The sequence below is a fragment of the Pongo pygmaeus genome, chromosome 1, assembly GCF_028885625.2.
Source record: "Pongo pygmaeus isolate AG05252 chromosome 1, NHGRI_mPonPyg2-v2.0_pri, whole genome shotgun sequence".
Lineage (NCBI taxonomy): Eukaryota > Metazoa > Chordata > Mammalia > Primates > Hominidae > Pongo > Pongo pygmaeus.
The window spans coordinates 210,678,868-210,696,598 of NC_072373.2; the positions used below are offsets into that span (position 1 = coordinate 210,678,868).

At 45.5% G+C, this 17,731-nt stretch overlaps 1 protein-coding gene across 4 annotated transcripts in view; it reads right to left on the bottom strand.

Annotated features, from left to right (window-relative positions):
- Nucleotides 1–17,731, bottom strand: part of PLA2G2F (phospholipase A2 group IIF) — a 137,059-nt gene that overhangs the window by 37,950 nt on the left and 81,378 nt on the right. The gene's annotated exons all lie outside the window — the stretch shown is intronic.

A 17,731-nucleotide genomic window follows, 5' to 3' on the forward strand; every position in this document is an offset into this window, starting at 1 on the left:
CCCAAAGCAACATTCAGAACCAAGAAGGAGCTCCATAAATCCTTCTTGGGTGAAGCCTAGACAAAGCCGCCAGCTCTTGTGGCTCCAGGGATCAGAGCCTTGAGTACTTTCTCCTGCCTCCAGGCATTGGCTCAAGGTGAATTACAAGGGCTACTGAATGGCTATTACTTTCATCACGACTGATCCCCACCTCCTCAGGGTCAAAGGGCTACTTTCTGGAAGTCTCCCCAGGCTGACTCCTCCTCCCTGACTGCAGGGGCTCACTCCCTCCTCCAAGCTCCCACAATGCTTCATGGCTCTGCTGCTTACCTAGCTTGGCCTAGAATGGCAAATGGAACTTCTCTGATCTCCCCCAACTAGACCGGAGCCCCTAAAGAATGGAGACCATATCTGTGCCATCTCTGTTTCCCCTGTTTTCCCACATACTAGGTGCTCAATTCATGCCTGTGAATGGCCTGAGCCCATAATGGATACACAGAGGTTGCAGCAGATGGTGTGGGTACCTCACCCAGATCTCCTCCAGGCCCAAGGCCCCTCTCCCTGAGTGAGGCCAGGTGTTGGCAGCCAACTGCTCCAATCTGCCTCCTTCTCCTAAATACTGCCCTGGTCTACTGAGAGCTGCCTGCCTCCTGCCCCGCCTCTCCCACCAAGAGGCCACCTGTCACTCATGGCCAGGAGAGTCTGACACCATGGAGGGTACAATTGCCAGTTCCCCTGTGTCTGTGCAGGATTGTCTGGGTGGAAGGACACTCTTGAATTGTTCCTGGGATCGGGCTGAAGCCAGGCCTCTCCTGGAACCACCTCTCTGCTTGGTCTGACCCCGTGGCCTATCCAGTTTTCCTGGTTCTCTCACAGGTTTCTCCAGAAAGTACTCCCTCAGTAAAGCATTTGCACAAGAATCCTTGTCTCAGGCTCTGCTTCTAAGGAAAGAGAATGAAGAGGGACAACCTTTTCCTGTGAGGACTCCCAATCTGCCATTTATGTGTGGTTAGCTGTTTCCAGCCAGGGGGCTGAGGCACCTGCAGTCGCCCACACTCTGGGCCTGTGGCACCATCTGTGCCTCAGCTGACTGAGCAGTTCTGAGATGTGGTGACTCAAGTGAGGTGGAGTCATAGGAATGAAGGACTGTGGGCGCTGGGTTCAAATTCCAGTTCTATGCACCGTGGGGGCAGCTGTGCCTGTGTAGGGGAACAGGGTAGGGAAATCTCCATACCTTCTCAATTTTGCTGTGAACCTAAAACTGCCATATAAAGATAAAGTCTAGGCCAGGCATGGTGGCTCATGCCTGTAATCCCAACACTTAGGGAGGCTGAGGCGGGCAGATCACCTGAGGTGAGGAGTTCAAGACCAGCCTGCCCAACATGGCAAAACCTCATCTCTACTAAAAATACAAAAATTAGACAGGCATCGTGGTGGGCGCCTGTAATCCCAGCTACTCGGGAGGTTGAGGCAGGAGAATTGCTTGAATCCGGGAGGCAGGGGTTGCAGTGAGCCAAGATCGAAATACTGCACTCCAGCCTGGGCAACAGAGTGACACTCTGTCTCAAAAAATAAAATAAAATAAAATAGTCTAGTTCTTTTTAAAAAATTCCACTTATATCACTGACTAACCATGTACCTTATAGGAGGAAACATTCTGTGCGTGTAAAGTATAAATGAAAATAAGAAGAGACCAGCCTGGGCAACATAGACCTCAACTCTACAAAAAGTAAGAATTTTTAGTTGTTGTTGAGACAGTCTTGCTCTGTTGCCCTGGCTGGAATGCAGCAGGGTGATCGTGGCTCACGGCAGCCTCGACCTCCATGGCTCAAGTGATCCTCCTGCCCAGCCTCCTGAGTAGCCAGGCTCCTGAGCACCTGGGTAATTTTTGTATTTTTTATAGAGATGTGGCCTTGCTATGTTGCCTAGGCTGGCCTCAAACTCCTGGGCTCAAGTGATCCTCCTGCCTTGGCCTCCCAACGTGTTGGGATTACAGTCGTGAGCCACTGCACCAGACTGAAAATTTTTTAAAAAGAAGAAAATAAGAAAGTGTTCATGTTTGTATTAAATAAGGTTAGTGTAGATTAATTTCTTAGCACAGTAGGCACCTGGCACAGGGTATTAACTGTAAATGTTAACGGCATGGTTAATCTTGTTGTTTCGTAGTGACCAGATCTAAAGTCACCTCCAAGAGAAATCAGGAGGAGAAAGTGTCCTCCTCCTCCTTTCTCGCCAAGTCTTCTCCCAGTGACACTGGATGCATTTATTCAAGAGACACCATCGGGAGCTGACGACTCCTATTTGTCTACCAAATTTGGCCCAATAGCTCCCTATGGCTTTGCAGCAACATCTCTCTTAATATTCATGTTGGCTTAGCCATTACGATCCCCATTTTATAATTGAGGACCCTCCTGAGGTCCCACAACCCAAGAAAGGCAGACCCACAGCTTCGCCCCAGCCTCTTCTTGCTCCGCTCCCTCGCCGCATCACATTTGTATTGGTTAAGAAGCTTCCAGCTAAAAACTGTGACTCAGTGGGCTGAAACAATGCAGGCATTTATGATCTCACATGATGAGACCTTCAGAGAGGAGGTGGTTCCAAGTCTGGCTCTTCCTTGGTTGATATCATCAGGGCCTGGTTTCCTTCCTGCTCCTGGCAAGCCACCCTCTGTGTGTTGGCTTTGCCCTCTGGGTGACTCCCATCACAGCTCCAAGCTGGCAACCATGATGCCAGCCCGCAGGCCAGGACGTGACAGCATCCAGCCAAGGAGACGCTGTGTCTTCCTCTCTTCCTGTGTCTTTTTGTTTGTTTGTTTGTTTGTTTGTTTTTGAGACAGAGTCTTGCTCTGTCGCCCAGGCTAGAGTGCAGTGGCGCAATCTCGGCTCACTGCTAGCTCCACCTCCCAGCCATTCTCCTGCCTCAGCCTCCCGAGTAGCTGGGACTACAGGCACCCGCCACCATGCCTGGCTAATTTTTTGTATTTTTAGTAGAGACGGGGTTTCACCTTATTAGCCAGGATGGTCTCCGTCTCCTGACCTCATGATCCGCCCGCCTCGGTCTCCCAAAGTGCTGGGATTACAGGCGTGAGCCACCGCTCCCGGCCCCCTGTATCTTTTTAATAAGCCCCCCAGCACCACCCAGCAGACTTCCCTGCAGAACAGGCCACCCTAACCCAGAGGTTACCCAAGACAATGGGATGAGCCTGGTTGGTTTAGATTCCTTAGGATTTATTTACCCCCAAGAGGGAACAGGATCAATGTCCCTGAGGGGTTGGGTAGCTGATGGAATTTGTGTTGGGTGAGCAAGCCCAGGGCCAGGGACTGCAACCTGTTCTCACTTTGGCCGGGAGCAGAGCTGTGCCTGGGGTGCTCCCATCTGTGACCACCTTATCACAGGGGAGGCTTGATATGTAGTAGGTGATCAATAGGGATTTGTTGAACAAATAAATGAATAATGAATGAATGAATGAATGAATCTCAGACTGATAAAGACATGGGATTTATTTAGATTAGGAGGCTAGATGCTCAGGTGGGGCCTCAGGCAGCAGGACTTGGAACGTCCCACACTGCAAGTTCTTGTTCTGGATCAGTGTCCAATGATTGAAACTGGATGAGAGGCAGCAAAGAAGGAGTAATTCCCAGGGGAGCCTCGGTTCTCCACTTGCCCCTCTCAGTGCTCCTGGATGGCAGAGGCAGCCACTGTGCTTCCTGTTCCCTCTGGGGTTAGGCTCTGCCCAGTGTGGGAAGTGGAGTGGACACTCAACACCTGTGGTGCCCATTCACCCCTCCTCTTACCTACCTTGAGGCGCTGGTACTGTTACTGCATTTGACAGCTGTAGAAACTGAAACTCCAAGGGTGAGTCACTGGCTGATAAGTGGCAGGGCTGGGATTCGAACCCAGGTATATCTGATTCCAGGGCCATGTCCCACTCTACCTCCCACTCTCTTGACTGAGACAGTCCCTGACTCACCCCTGGGTGCTCCTAGGGGGGAACTAGCCACACCCAGGGACTACCAGGTGGGGGTGACGTGTGTCAAAGGCAGAAACCTACCCATTGGTGGGTACAAGCCTCAGGCCACCTGGGATGCAGGGTTCCACCTCCAGGGGGCCCAGCCCAGGGACAAAGTGACAGGGATGACTTCTCCAAGTCCCTGCCTGTCTTTCCAGCTGGATCCTGCTTCCAAATGCCCATGTTCCTTCCCCATATCCTCGCCTTGCTGTGATGTGCAGGAGGGGCTGCGCTCCTGCCACCCCCTCCTCACCCTATCTCAGTGTCCCCTTGAGGAGGACTAGGGGGCATTCACACGTGGGGTTCTTGACTGAGGTCAGCCAGAGGGTCATCCTGACCTCAGGGCACCAGGGCAAGCTGAATAGCCCATGTCTCCCACTGGGTGGCCTGGCTTGTTCTCTAGAGTTCAGAGTCCCCTATTTTTTTTAAATTTAAAATAAAGAAGAGATTTTTAAAGCAGTTTGTAAAAGCTCAAAGCAAGGTCGGAGAAGGTAGGCTGAGGATTCCTCTCTGGTCCCTTTCAGTTTTTGGTTCCTGGCCAAGCCCTGTCCACCTTGGCACCTCTGCTGGGGAAGCCTTCCCCGGGTCTTGGCAAGATGGGCTCCTTCTTCACCCAGAGCTCAGCTGAACTGCTTCTCCCTCCAAAAAAATGTCCCTGCCCTCCCAACCGAAAGCAACCACCTCCCACCCTTGGTTACTCCCAGTCTCCCTGACCTGTTTTAATTCTCTGCTTTACACTTTCTGATGGTTTTCTTAATCAGCATTCAGCAATTCACTTCTCTCACCCCAACAATCGACTGGAATATGAATGCCTTGGACACAGGAAGGACCACAACATTCCCAGCATCTAGAACAATGTTGGGGGCATAGGATATTCCTGTTGAATGAATGAATGAATGAATGAATGAATGAACAGGGATTGATAGGAAAGTTCCTCCTATTTCTTTCAGCTGGGCTACTTCCCAGCTGTGTGACCTTGGGCTTGTAGTTTTGTTACAATAAAGGGGTCTGGATTTAGACCCAAGGGAGGGTTCTGGGATCTCACGCAAGAAGGAGTTCAGGGTGAGTCCATAGAGTAAAGTGAAAGCAAGTTTATTAAAAAAATAAAGGAATAAAAGAATGGCTACTCCATAGGCAAAGCAGCCCGAGGGCTGCTGGTTGCCCATTTTTATGGTTATTTCTTGATGATATGTTAAACAAGGGGTGACTTATTCATGCCTCCCCTTTTTAGACCATATAGGGTAATTTCCTGATGTTGCCATGGCATCTGTAAACTGTCATGGCTCTAATGGGAGTGCAGCAGTGAGGACGACCACAGGTCACTCTTGTGGCCATTTTAGTTTTGGTGGGTTTTGGCTGGCTTCTTTACTGCAAACTGTTTTATCAGCAAGGTCTTTATGACTCGTATCTTGTGCTGACCTCCTATCTCATTCTGTGACTTAGAATGCCTTAAGCATCTGGGAATGCAGCCCAGTAGGTTTCAGCCTTATTTTCCCCAGCTTCTATTCAAGATGGAGTTGCTCTGGTTCACACACCTCTGACAGTTTTACTTCTCTGATTCTCAATTTGTGATTAGTAAAATTAACCAATAATGCCTATCCTTGAAAGGGAATTTTTGACCAAACCCTCATCTCTTTCCTACTGAGAACTTCCCACCAGTGAGAAGGTTGGGACAGGGTGGAAGGGGTGGATGGGCAGGTAGGAAAGGCAGGGACGTTCTATCACCTCCCAAGCCTTCTCTCAGGATGATCAGAAATTAGCCCTTCACTCTCTGCCAGGAACACTCCCCCTACTTTCAGGAGGCCATTGAAGTGGGGTCAAAGTGCATTCTGCTGGTGGGCTGCCTCTGCTGGAGCCCCTTCCAGTATCCAGGGCTAGGCTGGGGTGAGAGGAAGCCAAGCCTGTCACTGTTCCCTCCTCAAGGATTCAGCCCTGAGATGATGCAGCAGCTGGCCCTGGCTCTGCGGTAAGCATCCCTTCCTGCCCCAAACACCAGCCCAGGAACTGCAGAGCAGAAGGAAGGGAGTAAAATTCAGCCTAGTGCTTCTAGCTTCCTGAGAGGGAATGGGAAAATGCCAATTTCTAGGTTCCCCTGTGCTAAGAACCTTATATACATTTTCTCACTTACATTTCATTCTGCATGACCCAGCAAGGTAGGTATGATTTTTTAAAAAACTAAGGTGGGTATGATTGGCCACACAGTACAGATGAGGACACAGGTTCTGATGAGTTAAACTTCTTACCTGAGGTAACTCACTCATGAAGAAGTGGTGGAGGCCACTTTGGGAGGCCAAGGCGGGTGGATCACTTGAGGTCAGGCGTTCAAGACCAGCCTGACCAACATGGTGAAACCCCATCTCTACTAAAAATACAAAAATTAGCTGGGCGTGGTGGTGTGTGCCTGTAATCCCAGCTACTTGGGAGGCTGAGACAGGAGAATTGCTTGAACCAGGGAGGCAAAGCTTGCAGTGAACCAAGATCGCACTCCAGCCTGAGTAACAGAGCAAGACTTGGTGTCCCCCCACCCCCTGCCCCCAGAAAGAAATGGTGGAAGCTGGGCAAAAGTGAGCAAAAGCCATGTTAAGCCCAGGGTCCTGGTGCGACCCTCACCACCCCAGGTAGTGTGCTCCCTATGCTGGAACTGTAATAGGTCTGTTGCCTGGTGCACACAACAAGTTAACATGATGAGACACCAGGTTGCAGCAGAGAAGGAGGTTTAAACTTAGGGTCACCAAACAAGGAGACAGGAGAGAACCTTAAATCCATCTCCCTGAGGAGTTTGGGGCTGGGGTTTTTAAGGGTTTTGGAGTGGGACGAAGTGTGAAGATCATTGAATGGTTGAAGAGTGCAGGTTGATGTCACGGGACAGGGAGAGGAAGAACATGCATTCTCATGCTGATCTCGTTCCTCTGTGAGAGTCTTCAAGCTGGTGGCTGGAATTTGGGGTTTGAAAAACACCCTAAGCAATCCTTAAACAAGTCAGTCTTGTGATTCTAATGTCAGAGATCGTATCTATATGAACAATGGGAATACAAATCAATTGTAGTGTCAGGAATCCTATCTATGGTAACATGAGATGAAAGTGGGTCAGTATCTAGTGTTTTGTGACTTTTAGCAACATGGAAGTGAGCCAGTGTGCAGCCTGATTAATGCTTTGTTATCATCATATTTCTGTCCAGAATTCTTGAGGATGGCTTCAAAAGCAGCAGGTCTGAAACTTTATGGTGGACAAAAAATCACCCAGGGGAGCAAGTTTACAATGCAGGTTCTCAGGGCCCCAAACCTGAAGAGTATGATTCTGTAGGTCTAGGGCGGAGTCCAGGAACCTGTATTTTGTAAACTGAAAATAAAATTCTAAGGCCCCCCAACCATCAGAATGGAACCCTTCCTCTCAGCCAGGGGCATTCCAAAGTTAGCCTGAAAAACTAGTTTCAGGCCATGATGGGAAGGAGAAGCTAGACATGCCTCATTAAACTCTCCTCCCTTTTGGAATTACTCATAAGACAGACTCTATTAAGCCTGATAAGAAACATTTACAATCTATTAACTCTGATGCCTGCTATCTGGAGGCTTCATCTGCATGATAAAACCTCGGTCTCTACAACCCCTTATCATCACCCAGACGTTCCTTTTTATTGATAATAACTTTTTCAACCAATTGCTAATCAGAAAATCTTTGAATCTGCCTATGACTTGGAAGCCTCTGTTACAAGAAAGGGGTCCAGATCCAGACCCCAAAAGAAGGTTCTTGGATCTCAAGCAAGAAGGAAATCAGGGTGAGTCTATAGAGTAAAGTGAAAGCAAGTCTATTAAAAAAAGTAAAGGAATAAAAGAATGGCTACTCCATAGACAGAGCAGCCCCGAGGGCTGCTGGTTGCCCACTTTTATGGTTGTTTCTTGGTGATATGCTAAACAAGGGGTGGATTATTTATGCCTCCCCTTTGTAGAGCATATAGGGTAACTTCCTGATGTTGCCATGGCATTTGTAAACTGCCATGGTGCTGGCGGGAGTGTAGCACTGAGGATAACCAGAGGCCACTTTTGTAGCCATCTTGCTTTTGGTGGGTTTTAGCTGCCTTCTTTACTGCAAACTGTTTTATCAGCAAGGTCTTTATGACCCATATCTTGTGCCGATCTCCTACCCCATCCTCTGACTTAGAATGCCTTAACCGTCTAAGAATGCAGTCCAGTAGGTCTCAGCCTCATTTTACCCAGCCCTTGTTCAAGATGGAGTTGGTCTTGTTCTAATGCTTCTGACACCTCCACTTCCAGTTGTCCCACCTTTCCAGCCTGAACCAATACACATCTTACATGTATTGACTGATGTCTTATGTCTCCCCAAAATGTATAAAACCAAGCCGTACCCCCACCACCTTGGGCACATGTTCTCAGGATCTCCTGAGGGCACTGTCATGGGCCACCAGTCATTCATGTTTGGCTCAGAATAAATCCTTCAAATACTTTGCAGAGTTTGACTCTTTTGGTCGACAATTTTTAACAAGCACTTCCCAAGATCCTGATGCACCTGGCCAGGGATTACATGCTGAAAAGCGTGTAGGCCCCCCTCCTCTATCACCCCCACTACCCCCACTTCCCCTACTCGCAGCACCTGGAGCAGACAGAGACCTGTCTCCATTGCCAACCCAGGGATGGAGCAGCTGTTCGCACCAAGGTTTGTTCATCCTGTGTAGGCACGGCTCCCTGGGCTGCCAAACTGGAGACCACATTCTAGCTCACCTGCACCCAAGCCTCCAAGGTTTCATCTGTCAAGTAGAAGATGGGGGAGGACTATGCTCAGAGCTCAGCTTGCCACAGGTCACCTTCCTGAGGTCTGGTTGCATATTTGCTTTTGGGTTTGTTTTTCTTTTTTACTTAAACTAAATTTATTTTATTTTATTTTATTTTATTTTTTGAGACAGAGTCTTGCTCTGCAGCCCAGCCTGGAGTGCAGTGGCACCATCTTGGCTCACTGCAACCTCTGCCTCCCAGGTTCAAGTGATTCTCCTGCCTCAGCCTCCCAAGTAGCTGGGATTATAGGCATCCATCACCATACTCAGATAATTTTTGTATTTTTAATAGAGACAAGTTTTCACCATGTTGGCCAGGCTGGTCTCGAACTTCTGACCTCAGGTGATCTGCCTGCCTCGGCTTCCCAAAGTGCTGGGATTACAGGCATGAGCCACCACGCCTGGCCTAAATTTATTTATTTAAGGATTTATTTAAGAAGGAAATTTATATCCCTCTGGCATAGGGGAAACAAGTATCACTTGTCATAAACAGAGGGTGACCATAAAAATAAATATAATTTCCCTTCGAGAAAAGTGCCCCCCACGCCTTGCACCAAGGAGAGAAGAGTGATTCTTATCCTTGAAGACGAATTTGCCTAAACTGACCTCACTACAGTAGCTCTTATCTCGCATTAGTTCCCCATGTCTTTCCTGGTCACTTCCCCACAATTTATTGTCCTTTGAAGCCCAAACCCCCTTTCCTTTGTTAAAACGGTATAGAAGCCCTGAGCTGTTTTACTCTGGTCACTTTGGTGTTGATGGGGAGTTGCAGGTCAATGTCAGGGAGAAAGACTTTTCCTCTACTCTTTTTTTTTTTTTTTTTGTGATGGGGTCTCACTCGGTTGCCCAGGCTGGAGTGCAGTGGCACAATCACCGCTCACTGCAGCCTTGACCCTCCTGGTTCAAGCAATCCTCCTGCCTCAGCCTCCCAAGTAGAAGGAACTACAGGCGTGCACCACCACAACTGGCCTTTATTCTCTTATTTTACTGCACTGGGGCCCTGTGAATGAATAACAAAAGACCTATTAGCAGAAGAAAAGGCATTCAATTTCTATTAATATTTAGACACACGAGAGTTCACATAAAATAAGTAAAATTCAAAGATAGGCCCTTGGGACACTGTCCACATTGAGACCTGCTCAATGGCGTCCGGTACCAGGAAAGCCCTGGGGCACACAGAAGAGCCACAGTCCCTGTCCTATGAGAGGCTCTGTACTACGGCCGTGGGGAACCAGCTCACGCTGGCGGGACTGCCCCAAATGCCAGGATCTGAGAGCCTGGTTCAAGTTCTGGCTTCGCTACTAACTTGGGGGCAACCTTAGGTGAGACACTTTTCTCTCTATCTCTTGGTTTTCCACTCTGTAAAATGAGATGTTGTGAGGTGCAAATTGGGTCATGGATTTGAAAACACTTTGAAAAGCATAAAATGTGAAAAGGTCTGTGTAGAAGGGAAGTCTGTAAAATGACTCTTTAGAACTTCGACTAGATGTTCATTAGGACAGTATAGCTGTCTCTAGATAGAGTTTCTTAAGACAGTAACAGATGTGACCATTGCTTGTAGATCCGTACAGAAGATGTAACAATAACTTGCTTGCAACCCACAAGTTTATTTGAAACCTGAGTAATCTCAGCATCCAGCAGCTGGTTCACTTTGATTTATAGGAAACCAATTATGCAACATTCTGAATTTACTGGATCAACAGTTTAGAACTGATGACTCAAAGAGACATGGTAACTAAAGAATTGTCGGGTTCTCTGAATCAGGCTTGCCCCGATTTGATGAATGAGTTGTTCACTGATTCTTAGAATCGACCATTTTGGAATTGTTGCATAGGTTACTTTGAGTTCCAACTTTTCTTTCTGTAAGGTTTATCTCACTATCCCCCAACTCTTTTTCTGGGCCAGGAATACGTCACTGCCAGGGCATTAACACAATGACCCCAAATTATTTTAAAAAGGTTAACCAGGGATGCTTCCTGCCCTCGAACATCAGACTTCATTCAGCGTTGGGACTCTTGGACTTACCCTAGTGATTTGCCAGGGGCTCTTGGGCCTTCAGCTAAAAACTGAAGGCTGCACTGTTGGCTTCCCTACTTTTGAGGTTTTGGGACTTGGCCTGGCTTCCTTGCTCCTCACGTTGCAGATGGACTATTGTGGGACTTCACCTTATGATCGTACTGAGTTGGTGCTCTAGTAATTCCCAGGATCATGACTGAGAGATTGTTAATAAAAGCATTGAGTGGTGGTAAAAATACGAAGATCATTACTTTGAATGGGAAGAAGATGACAAAGATGCCCTCAGCATTAGGAAAACTGCCTGGCCTGAAGACTCCAGTCCTTCATAATAACCTAATCCCCAAAGTGTGTCCAGAGTTACGCAACTTGACCCAGAGACGGGTCTTCAAAAGTAGATAAAACCACAAAGATGGGGAAAAAACAGAGCAGAAAAACTGGAAACTCTAAAAAGCAGAGTATCTCTCCTCCTCCAAAGGAACACAGTTCCTCACTGCAATGGAACAAAGCTGGATGGAGAATGACTTTGACGAGCTGAGAGAAGAAGACTTCAGACGATCAAATTACTCCGAGCTACGGGAGGATATTCAAACCAAAGGCAAAGAAGTTGAAAACTTTGAAAAAAATTTAGAAGAATGTATAACTAGAATAACCAATACAGAGAAGTGCTTAAAGGAGCTGATGGAGCTGAAAACCAAGGCTCGAGAACTACGTGAAGAATGCAGAAGCCTCAGGAGCCGATGCGATCAAATGGAAGAAAGGGTATCAGCAATGGAAGATGAAATGAATGAAATGAAGCGAGAAGGGAAGTTTAGAGAAAAAAGAATAAAAAGAAATGAGCAAAGCCTCCAAGAAATATGAGACTATGTGAAAAAACCAAATCTACGTCTGACTGGTGTACCTGAAAGTGACGGGGAGAATGGAACCAAGTTGGAAAACACTCTGCAGGATATTATCCAGGAGAAGTTCCCCAATCTAGCAAGGCAGGCCAACATTCAGATTCAGGAAATACAGAGAACGCCACAAAGATACTCCTCGAGAAGAGCAACTCCAAGACACATAATTGTCAGATTCACCAAAGTTGAAATGAAGGAAAAAATGTTAAGGGCAGCCAGAGAGAAAGGTTGGGTTACCCTCAAAGGCAGGCCCATCAGACTAACAGTGGATCTCTTGGCAGAAACTCTATAAGCCAGAAGAGAGTGGGGGCCAATATTCAACATTCTTAAATAAAAGAATTTTCAACCCAGAATTTCATATCCAGCCAAACTAAGCTTCATAAGTGAAGGAGAAATAAAATACTTTACAGACAAGCAAATGCTGAGAGATTTTGTCACCACCAGGCCTGCCCTAAAAGAGCTCCTGAAGGAAGCGCTAAACATGGAAAGGCACAACTGGTACCAGCCGCTGCAAAATCATGCCAAAATGTAAAGACCATCGAGACTAGGAAGAGACTGCATCAACTAACGAGCAAAATAGCCAGCTAACATCGTAATGATAGGATCAGATTCACACATAACAATATTAACTTTAAATGTAAATGGACTAAATGCTCCAATTAAAAGACACAGACTGGCAAATTGGATAACGAGTCAAGACCCATCAGTGTGCTGTATTCAGGAAACCCAACTCACGTGCAGAGACACACATAGGCTCAAAATAAAAGGATGGAGGAAGATCTAACAAGCAAATGGGAAACAAAAAAAGGCAGGGGTTGCAATCCTAGTCTCTGATAAAACAGACTTTAAACCAACAAAGCTCAAAAGAGACAAAGAAGGCCATTACATAATGGTAAAAGGATCAATTCAACAAGAAGAACTAACTATCCTAAATATATATGCACCCAATACAGGAGCACCCAGATTCATAAAGCAAGTCCTGAGTGACCTACAAAGAGACTTAGACTCCCACACATTAATAATGGGAGACTTTAACACCCCACTGTCAACATTAGACAGATCAATGAGACAGAAAGTCAACAAGGATACCCAGGAATTGAACTCAGCTCTGCACCAAGCGGACCTAATAGACATCTACAGAACTCTCCACCCCAAATCAACAGAATATACATTTTTTTCAGCACCACACCACACCTATTCCAAAATTGACCACATACTCGGAAGTAAAGCTTATAACAAGCTTTACTTGTTATAACAAACTATCTCTCAGATCACAGTGCAATCAAGCTAGAACTCAGGATTAAGAATCTCACTCAAAACTGCTCAACTACATGGAAACTGAACAACCTGCTCCTGAATGACTACTGGGTACATAACGAAATGAAGGCAGAAATAAAGATGTTCTTTGAAACCAACGAGAACCAAGACACAACATACCAGAATCTCTGGGATGCATTCAAAGCAGTGTGTAGAGGGAAATTTATAGCACTAAATGCCCACAAGAGAAAGCAGGAAAGATTCAAAATTGACACCGTAACATCACAATTAAAAGAACTAGAAAAGCAAGAGCAAACACATTCAAAAGCTAGCAGAAGGCAAGAAATAACTAAAATCAGAGCAGAACTGAAGGAAATAGAGACACAAAAAACCCATCAAAAAATTAATGAATCCAGGAGCTGGTTTTTTGAAAGGATCAGCAAATTGATAGACCACTAGCAAGATTAATAAAGAAAAAAAGAGAGAAGAATCAAATAGATGCAATAAAAAATGATAAAGGGGATATCACCACCGATCCCACAGAAATACAAACTACCATCAGAGAACACTACAAACACCTCTACGCAAATAAACTAGAAAATCTAGAAGAATTGGATAAATTCCTCGACACATACACTCTCTCAAGACTAAACCAGGAAGAAGTTGAATCTCTGAACAGACCAATAACAGGAGCTGAAATTGTGGCAATAATCAATAGCTTACCAACCAAAAAAAGTCCAGGACCAGATGGATTCCCAGCTGAATTCTACCAGAGGTACAAGGAGGAACTGGTACCATTCCTTCTGAAATTATTCCAATCAATAGAAAAAGAGAGAATCCTCCCTAACTCATTTTATGAGGCCAGCATCATCCTGATACCAAAGCCTGGCAGAGACACAACCAAAAAAGAGAATTTTAGACCAATATCCTTGGTGAACATTGATGCAAAAATCCTCAATAAAATACTGGCAAACCGAATCCAGCAGCACATCAAAAAGCTTATCCACCAAGATCAAGTGGGCTTCATCCCTGGGATGCAAGGCTGGTTCAATATACACAAATCAATAAATGTAATCCAGCATATAAACAGAATCAAAGACAAAAACCACATGATTATCTCAATAGATGCAGAAAAGGCCTTTGACAAAATTCAACAACCCTTCATGCTAAAAACTCTCAATAAATTAGGTATTGATGGGACGTATCACAAAATAATAAGAGCTATCTATGACAAACCCACAGCCAATATCATACTGAATGGGCAAAAACTGGAAGCATTCCCTTTGAAAACTGGCACAAGACAGGGATGCCCTCTCTCACCACTCCTATTCAACATAGTGTTGGAAGTTCTTGCCAGGGCAATTAGGCAGGAGAAGGAAATAAAGGGTATTCAATTAGGAAAAGAGGAAGTCAAATTGTCCCTGTTTGCAGATGACATGATTGTATATCTAGAAAACCCCATTGTCTCAGCCCAAAATCTCCTTAAGTTGATAAGCAACTTCAGCAAAGTCTCAGGATACAAAATCAATGTACAAAAACCACAAGCATTCTTATACACCAATAACACACAAACAGAGAGCCAAATCATGAGTGAACTCCCATTCACAATTGCTTCAAAGAGAATAAAATACCTAGGAATCCAACTTACAAGGGATGTGAAGGACCTCTTCAAGGAGAACTACAAACCACTGCTCAAGGAAATAAAAGAGGATACAAACAAATGGAAGAACATTCCATGCTCATGGGTAGGAAGAATCAATATCGTGAAAATGGCCATAATGCCCAAGGTAATTTACAGATTCAATGCCATCTCCATCAAGCTACCAATGACTTTCTTCACAGAATTGGAAAAAACTACTTTAAAGTTCATATGGAACCAAAAAAGAGCCCACATCGCCAAGTCAATCCTAAGCCAAAAGAACAAAGCTGGAGGCATCACACTACCTGACTTCAAACTATACTACAAGGCTACAGTAACCAAAACAGCATGGTACTGGTACCAAAACAGAGATATAGATCAATGGAACAGAACAGAGCCCTCAGAAATAACGCCGCATATCTACAACTATCTGATCTTTGACAAACCTGAGAAAAACAAGCAATGGGGAAAGGATTCCCTGTTTAATAAATGGTGCTGGGAAAACTGGCTAGCCATATGGAGAAAGCTGAAACTGGATCCCTTCCTTACACCTTATACAAAAATCAATTCAAGATGGATTAAAGACTTAAACTTTAGACCTAAAACCATAAAAACCCTAGAAGAAAACCTAGGCATTACCATTCAGGACATAGGCATGGGCAAGGACTTCATGTCTAAAACACCAAAAGCAATGGCAACAAAAGCCAAAATTGACAAATGGGATCTAATTAAACTAAAGAGCTTCTGCACAGCAAAAGAAACTACCATCAGAGTGAACAGGCAACCTACAAAATGGGAGAAAATTTTCACAACCTACTCATCTGACAAAGGGCTAATATCCAGAATCTACAATGAACTCCAACAAATTTACAAGAAAAAACAAACAACCCCATCAAAAAGTGGGTGAAGGACATGAACAGACACTTCTCAAAAGAAGACATTTATGCCACCAAAAAACACATGAAAAAATGCTCACCATCACTGGCCATCAGAGAAATTCAAATCAAAACCACAATGAGATACCATCTCACAGCAGTTAGAATGGCAATCATTAAAAAGTCAGGAAACAACAGGTGCTGGAGAGGATGTGGAGAAATAGGGACACTTTTACACTGTTGGAGGGACTGTAAACTAGTTCAACCCTTGTGGAAGTCAGTGTGGCAATTCCTCATGGATCTAGAACTAGAAATTCCATTCGACCCAGCCATCCCATTACTGGGTATATACCCAAAGGACTATAAATCATGCTGCTATAAAGACACATGCACACGTATGTTTATTGCGGCATTATTCACAATAGCAAAGACTTGGAACCAACCCAAATGTCCAACAATGATAGACTGGATTAAGAAAATGTGGCACATATACACCATGGAATATTATGCAGCCATCAAAAATGATGAGTTCATGTCCTTTGTAGGGACATGGATGAAATTGGAAATCATCATTCTCAGTAAACTATCGCAAGAACAAAAAACCAAACACCGCATATTCTCACTCATAGGTGGGAATTGAACAATGAGAACACATGGACACAGGAAGGGGAACATCACACTCTGGGGACTGTTGTGGGGTGGGGGGAGGGGGGAGGGATAGCAGTGGGAGATATATCTAATGCTAGATGACGAGTTAGTGGGTGCAGCACACCAGCATGGCACATGTATACATATGTAACTAACCTGCACATTGCACACATGTACCTTAAAACCTAAAGTATAATAATAATAAATAAATAAATAAATAAATAATATAAAAAAAATAAAAATAAAAAGGTTAACCAAATTATAGGGATTGTATTCAGTTCAAAAAGGCAAAGAGGTGCATAACACATTTAAAGAAAATGTTCTATCAAAAGATGAAAAATATTTTAAATAAATTTTTATCATTTTATATGCAGCAAGGTCTTGCTCTGTTGCCTTGGCTAGAGAGCAGTGGTGCAATCATGTCTCACTGCAGCCTTGATCTCCTGGGCTCAAGCGATCCTCCCACCTCAGCCTCCGGAATAGCTGGGATTACAGGTGCACACCACTGTGCCTGGCTAATTTTTAATTTTTTTTTTTCTGTAGAGATGAGGTCTCACTATGTTGGCCAGGCCGGTCTTGAACTCCTGGCCTTAAGTGATTCTCCTCACTTGGCCTCTGTGTTGAGATTGCAGGTGTGAGCCACCGTGCCCAGCTTAAGTACATTTTTAAAGGAGAAAGCTATAAAATGTCCACATTAGGGGGATGATGATGATGATGTTTTGTTCTTTACTCATTAGAAGGGTGCACCTCCCACCTCTCTACCCCTGAGTGGTGCACAGTCCCAAATTTAGAAACCTGGAAAATTAGTACCAGGACCAAAGCTTGTCTCAGCCTCTGGGGATGTCATCAGGTATACCTGTGGGTATGTGTGAATAGATCAAGTAAGCTTTGCTCATCTCTTGGTGCAAAATAACAAAATAGCGTGTGTGAGTGGTCCATACAGCCCCCCAGGGCTTGTACCCCTTCCCAGTGTCCCACACCTGAACCACCGGTTGCATCACTGGGGAGCTGGTTGACAGATACAGATGTCCAGGCCCTAGGCCAGCTGTGCTGATTCCTCTAGGAGCTCTGGTCATTCTGATGCAGCCCTTCTACCTGTCAGTCCCTGGGACAGCCTCAGAATCCACCAGGTCCCAGCTTTCTCCTCTCCCTTAGGCCTGGATTCCTTCTGTCCCAGTGGAGGCTGTGCCTTGCCACTGGGGAGAGGTGCTCACTGAATAGGAGTCATGAGGTCCCCCCTGTGGGAGGAGGGGGCTGAGAGACTGTAAATCAGACCCTTTACACACAGCACATGCCAATCTCTGCTGGCTTTGGTGGAGATGGAGCCAAGGGGCTCATGGCAAACTGCCACCTTCCTGCTTAGACACAGATGCTTTAGTTTTTGTTTTTGAGACAGGGTCTCGCTCTGTCACCCAGGCTGGAGTGCAGTGGCACAATTACAGCTCACTGCAGCCTCAACCTCCTAGGTTCAAGCAATCCTCCCACCTCAGCTTCCTGAGTAGCTGAGATTACAGGTGTGGACCACCACACCCAGCTAATTTTTAAATATTTTGTAGAGATGGAATCTCACTGCGTTGCCCAGGCTGGTCTCAAACTCCTGGGCTCAAGCAATCTTCACACTTTGGCCT